Below are 6,000 nucleotides of genomic sequence, written 5' to 3'. Positions count from 1 at the left end.
AACAGTTCTTCGGATGCTGTGAAAAACACTTCCAATAATCATTTCCAATCATTCTCAAACTCCAATAATCATCAAAATCTAAATATTTTTCAACAACATTTCCATTTCTTAATCATTCATTTCTCATGGTATTCATATATAAGCAATAAATAAATACTCAATTTTCCACTCATAAACACAATTTCCATTATTTACATTAACATCAAAATACAATACATAAGTCTCAATTACACAAGAGAAAATAAAAGTTCGTTACAAAATACCAAAATTAAACCTAGTGTCCTACCAATGCACTGAAGATGTTGAGGTGACACGGACACTATGCAGAGCTGTAGGAGGTCTCACCCGATCAGGTCTCTTGGGCTCTCGGTCAGTATCTCCAGAACCTACGCGTGGCAAAAGCAACGCGCTAAGCAATAATGCATAGTGGTGCCAATAATAAAATAAAAAGAAATAACAGGAAGTAAATATGCAGTGCATGTTTTGATGTCTTATGCAGACAATTTCTTTTTTATCATTATCGGTAATCTTATTTATTATGTACTAGTTCTATTCATTATTTCATTAAATTTGTTCACTTTCATTTCTGGGTGCCCAAGTAACCTATACTAGATGACTGGACTGGATAAACGGGTAAACTGGCACTGGGTATCTAGTACCTCGGGCCGTCACACCATCGGTCACATATGCATCTCCCGGTGTGCAACAGAACAGCTAATAAGCTGTAATAACAATAGGCGCAAGGCCAAATATCAACACAATGTCAGAATGGCTAAAAGCCATGAAATCACAGAATAGCATAATGCCATGTGCAGTACTACTAACTGAACCCTATTGGTATGCCAAGCTATCCAAACCAATCTTGTTAGGTATACTAGGGCATTTCACACTTTTAAGTTTCACAATTTTTGGAATTTAAGTTTTAGTGTTACTATTCCATTTATTGGTCAACAAAAATGTTGACTTTTGCATAGGCAATAGGTACATTGGTTTTAATATCATCAACATACCACATTTTGCATTCAAAATTTGTTGGTATTGGTTGCCAATACCATTTCTAAGCTTAATGTTAGTTGGGCAAAATTTTCAGTTTTTATGCCTCGTTTTTACTGTTCCATTGGTCAATTTTACAGTGGAAATTTGATAAAATGATCAACATGAAAGTTGTTCCTTATGTTGTCTAGTTGAATTTCCTTTTTTGAATCACTCCATTTGGAGTTTTGTAGCTCAAGTTATGGTCCAAAAACCATAACTGGCCGGATTGAAATTTTTCTTGACTGACCATATCTACAGTGCAGTGAACAGTGACTGCAACTCACTTTTTGGATAGGTTATGCTCATAATTTGGGTTAGGTTTCTTCATGAAAGTTGTTGGTATATATCTCAGCTTGTTGCCGGTAAAAGTTTAGGTCAATTGGACGATTATACACTGAGTTATGGCCAAATGACCAAACACTATTCATTTGGTCATTCTGCAGAAACAGACTACAGGTCACCCGGATTGGGGCAAGCTTTTGGTCCACTTGGTTTGGTCTTATGGGCATAGTTTCTTCACCAAAGTTGTGCCATTATGTGTCTAGTTTCATGTCCAATTGGCCTTACACCAATTGAACCTCTACAATTCAAGTTATGGCTACCCAAACCTGCTAAACTCATGTCTAATTCTGCAGGTCACCTAGGGCAGCCACACTAAACCTAAATCCCATCACTAAACACACTTCATTTTTGTTTACCAATAAACAAATGGTCACAAATTGACCATTCAAATGTTCCTACACCATTATAGGATTAAAACCTCAATTTGTTCAAAACCCTAAATTCTCAATTCCTCTATTCTTCCATTAACTTATAATATAGGGTGCTAAGTGTTAATTTCATATCAAGGATAGCTTATATACTCTTTTGATCTAAAAAAAAATCATCAAAACTATCATAAGTCCATGGCTACGAAAAAATGGTAAAAATTCATCATGCAACTTTTTGTTTAATTTTACTTAATTTTCACACTTAATTCCTACTCCATATATGATATACATAAAATTTCTAGAAGGAATTTGAACTAACCTCTTTTGGGAGATAACTTGAGCTTATAAATCTCCTTAATTTCTTCTTATAATTGCTGCCTAGAGATGGTTTAAGGTGTGAGGAAGAGGTTTAGTGAAGAAAGTTTAGGGTTTTATGGTGAAAAGGTAAGGTTTGGCATGAGAGAAAGAGAGAAGCTCTTCAATGGTGGAGGGAGAAGATGGCTGCCCGAATTTGGGAAGAACAATCTGGTTTCTTTTTATTTTTTTATCCTTATTTATTAAGTTTTTATCCTCTTAAAATGTTTGTCAAGCTCACTTTAATTTATTGTAAATTTTAATTTAAACTTTATGACATCATGGCTTATGTCATAGGTCTAATTTTTGTTTTAAATTTCTTTTCTTTTATACTCATTTCTAATTTAATTTTTAGCAATATTTATTCACATTTTATGTCATAATAATTATTTGCTTAACTGGAAAAGTTGGCCAAAAATCATCTCTGAAGACGAAATGACCAAAATGCCCTCTGTTTGGCTTAACAGACTAAAATTGTCTGTACCGATTGAAAAATTTTTCTAAACCTTTTCTTGGCATTTTAATGCCATAGAAACCTCAATGACTCGTCTCTGGAGTCCCAAAAATTATTTTATGAATTTTCCCCTAGGTCTAGGGCTCTTAGTTGCAAGAACAGCAACTTCCCACTGGTTTACCCATCGCTAGGGCATCGGCTCATTTAACTTGGTTGTATTTTATTTCTAAAATTTTTCCTAAATTTTTCTTATTAATATTTGAGTTAATTATGGTTCCTCACTTTAGTTTAAATATTTTTTGGGACGTTCTAGCTGTTCGGACCAACACTGGTCACCAGAACAGCAGAATGTACGGAGTTGCTACAGGGAGGGTGTTACAACTCTTCCCCTCTAATTTAAATTTCGTCCTCGAAATTTACCTGATGCAAACAGTTGAGGAAACTATTGCCTCATCGTCTCTTCACTTTCCCAAGTTGCCTCCTCGGTGTTGTGGTGTGTCCAAAGCACTTTCACCAGTGGAATTTGCTTATTCCTCAACTCTTTCACTTCCCGAGCTAGAATCCTCATGGGTTCTTCTTCATATGTAAAATCCGGTTGTACTTCAATTTCTTCCATGGAGATGACATGTGAAGGATCTCAGCGGTATCTTTTTGGCATAGACACGTGGAACACATTGTGGATCTTGTCCAGCTCTGGTGGTAAAGCTAGCCTGTAGGCTACTGGTCCCACACGTTCAATGACTTCATATGGGCCAATGAAACTAGGGCTCAACGTACCTTTTCTTCCAAACCTCAGTACTTTCTTCCACGGTGACGCCATGAGGAACACTTTGTCGCTAATCGCATATTCTATTTGTTTTCTCTTCAAGTCGGAATAGGATTTCTGTCTGTCTGAGGCAACCTTCAGATTGGTTTTGATTAGTTTTACCTTCTCTTCAGTCTGTTTCACCAAGTCTGGGCCTACCAGTTTGTCTTCGCCCAATTCAGTCCAAAGACTGCTGGAGTTCTACATTTTCTCCCATCTGATTGCTTCATACGGGGCCATTTGGATGCTAGCTTGGTAGCTATTGTTGTATGCAAATTCTGCCAGTGGGAGGTATCTATCCCAACTTCCCTCCAACTCAATGACACAACTCCTCAGCATATCCTCAAGGACCTGACATATATTTCATATTATTATTATCATTTTAGTTTAATATTTGTATTAATTCAATTGGTTTCAATTGTTTACCTGGATTACTCTTTCTGATTGCCCATCCGTTTGAGGATGGAAAGCTGTGCTAAAGTGGAGTTGTGTGCCCAAGGATTCATGCAACTTCTTCCAAAATCTCGATGTAAACCTTGGGTCTCAATCAGATATAATGGAAAGTGGAATTCCATGCAGTCTAACTATCTCACTGATATACAATTATGCTAACTTCTCCGGTGAGTAGTCAGTTCTAATCGCGAGAAAGTGTCTTGACCGTCAATCTATCTACTATCACCCATACTGCATCATGTTTCTTCTGGGTGAGAGGTAGACCACTTACAAAATCCATGGTGACCCGATCCCATTTCCATTCAGGTATGCATATAGGCTGCAGTAAACCCGATGGAACTTGATGTTCTGCCTTAACTTGCTGACATGTCAAGCATTTAGTCACATAGTCAGCTATGTTCTTCTTCATATCAGGCCACCAATACTGAAGCTTCAAATCATGATGCATTTTTGTACTTCCTGGGTGCATAGCATAAACAATGGAATGTGCCTCTTTCAGAATACTGGCTTTCAATTCTCCATTATCTGGTACACATACTCTTCCTTTGTAGTACAGACACCCATCTGCTTTCACCTCATAGTCAGTTGCTTTTCCCTCTGAGATTTTGCTCATAATAGCCATTAACTTTTCATCTGCCTTTTGCCCATCTAAAATCTGCTGTAGCATGTTTGGCCTCACTTGCAACTCAGCCAAAATAGCTCCATCTCGAACCAAAGATAGACGGGCATTCAATGATCTCAAAGCTGTGATGGATTTTTTGCTCAAAGCATCAGCAACTACATTTGCCTTCCCAGGATGGTAGTCAATCATACAATCATAGTCCTTCAGGAACTCAATCCATTGCCTCTGTCTAAGGTTGAGCTCCTTCTGAGTTGGCAAATATTTTAGACTTTTGTGGTTTGTGTAAATGTAGCACTTTTCACCATATAAGTAGTGCCTCCATATCTTCAGTGCGAAGATAATTGCTGCAAGCTCTAGATCATGGGTAGGGTAATTTTGTTCATGTGGCCTTAGCTGCCTGGAAGCATAAGTGACCACCTTCCCCTCTTGCATCAATACACACCCTAACCCATTATTAGAGGCATCACTGTAGACCAGAAAGTCCTTTCCTGACACTGGCTGTGTTAACACTGGTGCCTCTGTCAACATAGCCTTTAACTTCTCAAAACTAGTCTGACACTTGTCATTCCAGTCAAATCTGACATTCTTATGTAACAACTTAGTCATTGGAAAAGCTATTAAGGAAAATCTTTTACAAATCTCCTGTAATATCCATCTAGCCCCAAGAAGCTTCTGACCTCAGTTGTATTTCTGGGAGGCTTCCATTCCATCACTGCTTATATTTTCTTGGGATCCACCCTAATCCCATCAGCTGACACTATGTGTCCAAGGAATGCAATCTCATTCAACCAGAAGTCACACTTGGACAACTTAGCATATAGCTTCTTTTCTCTCAGGGTTTGTAAAACAATCCTCAAATGCTCATCATGTTCTTCACTAGTCTTAGAATACACCAAAATATAATCAATAAAGACCGCTACGAACTGATCTAGGTATGGATGGAAGATACGGTTCATAAGGTCCATGAATGCTGCTGGTGCGTTTGTTAGGCCAAAGGGCATCACCAAAAACTCATAATGCCCATACGGAGTCCTAAATGCAGTCTTTGGCACATCTGCATCTTTCACCCTCAACTGATGATACCCTGATCTGAGATCAATTTTGAAAAATACTCCTGCTCCCTTCAACTGATCAAACAGATCATCAATTCTAGGTAATGGATACTTATTCTTCACAGTCACTTTATTCAACTGCCGGTAATCAATGCATAACCTCAAAGTCCCATCCTTCTTTTTCACAAATAGCATTGAAGCTCCCCATGGTGACACACTGGGTCGTACGAACCCCTTATCCAGCAACTCCTGTAACTGGATTTTCAGTTCCTTCAATTCTGTGGGCGCCATCCTATAAGGAGCAATAGAGATTGGTGCTGTACCCAGCAGTATCTCAATAGCAAATTCAACTTCCCTTTCTGGTGGCAAATGAGGCAATTCTTCAGGGAACACATCTGGGAAGTCTTTTACTGTGGGTATGTCACACAGATCTGGCTTAGCCTGCCTAGTATCCACCACATGTGCTAGGTAGGATTCACAGCCTTTTCTCATCAGTTTTCTTGCAATCGTTTGAG

Source organism: Hevea brasiliensis, chromosome 3 (assembly GCF_030052815.1).
Source record: "Hevea brasiliensis isolate MT/VB/25A 57/8 chromosome 3, ASM3005281v1, whole genome shotgun sequence".
NCBI lineage: Eukaryota > Viridiplantae > Streptophyta > Magnoliopsida > Malpighiales > Euphorbiaceae > Hevea > Hevea brasiliensis.
This window is presented reverse-complemented; position numbering follows the sequence as displayed.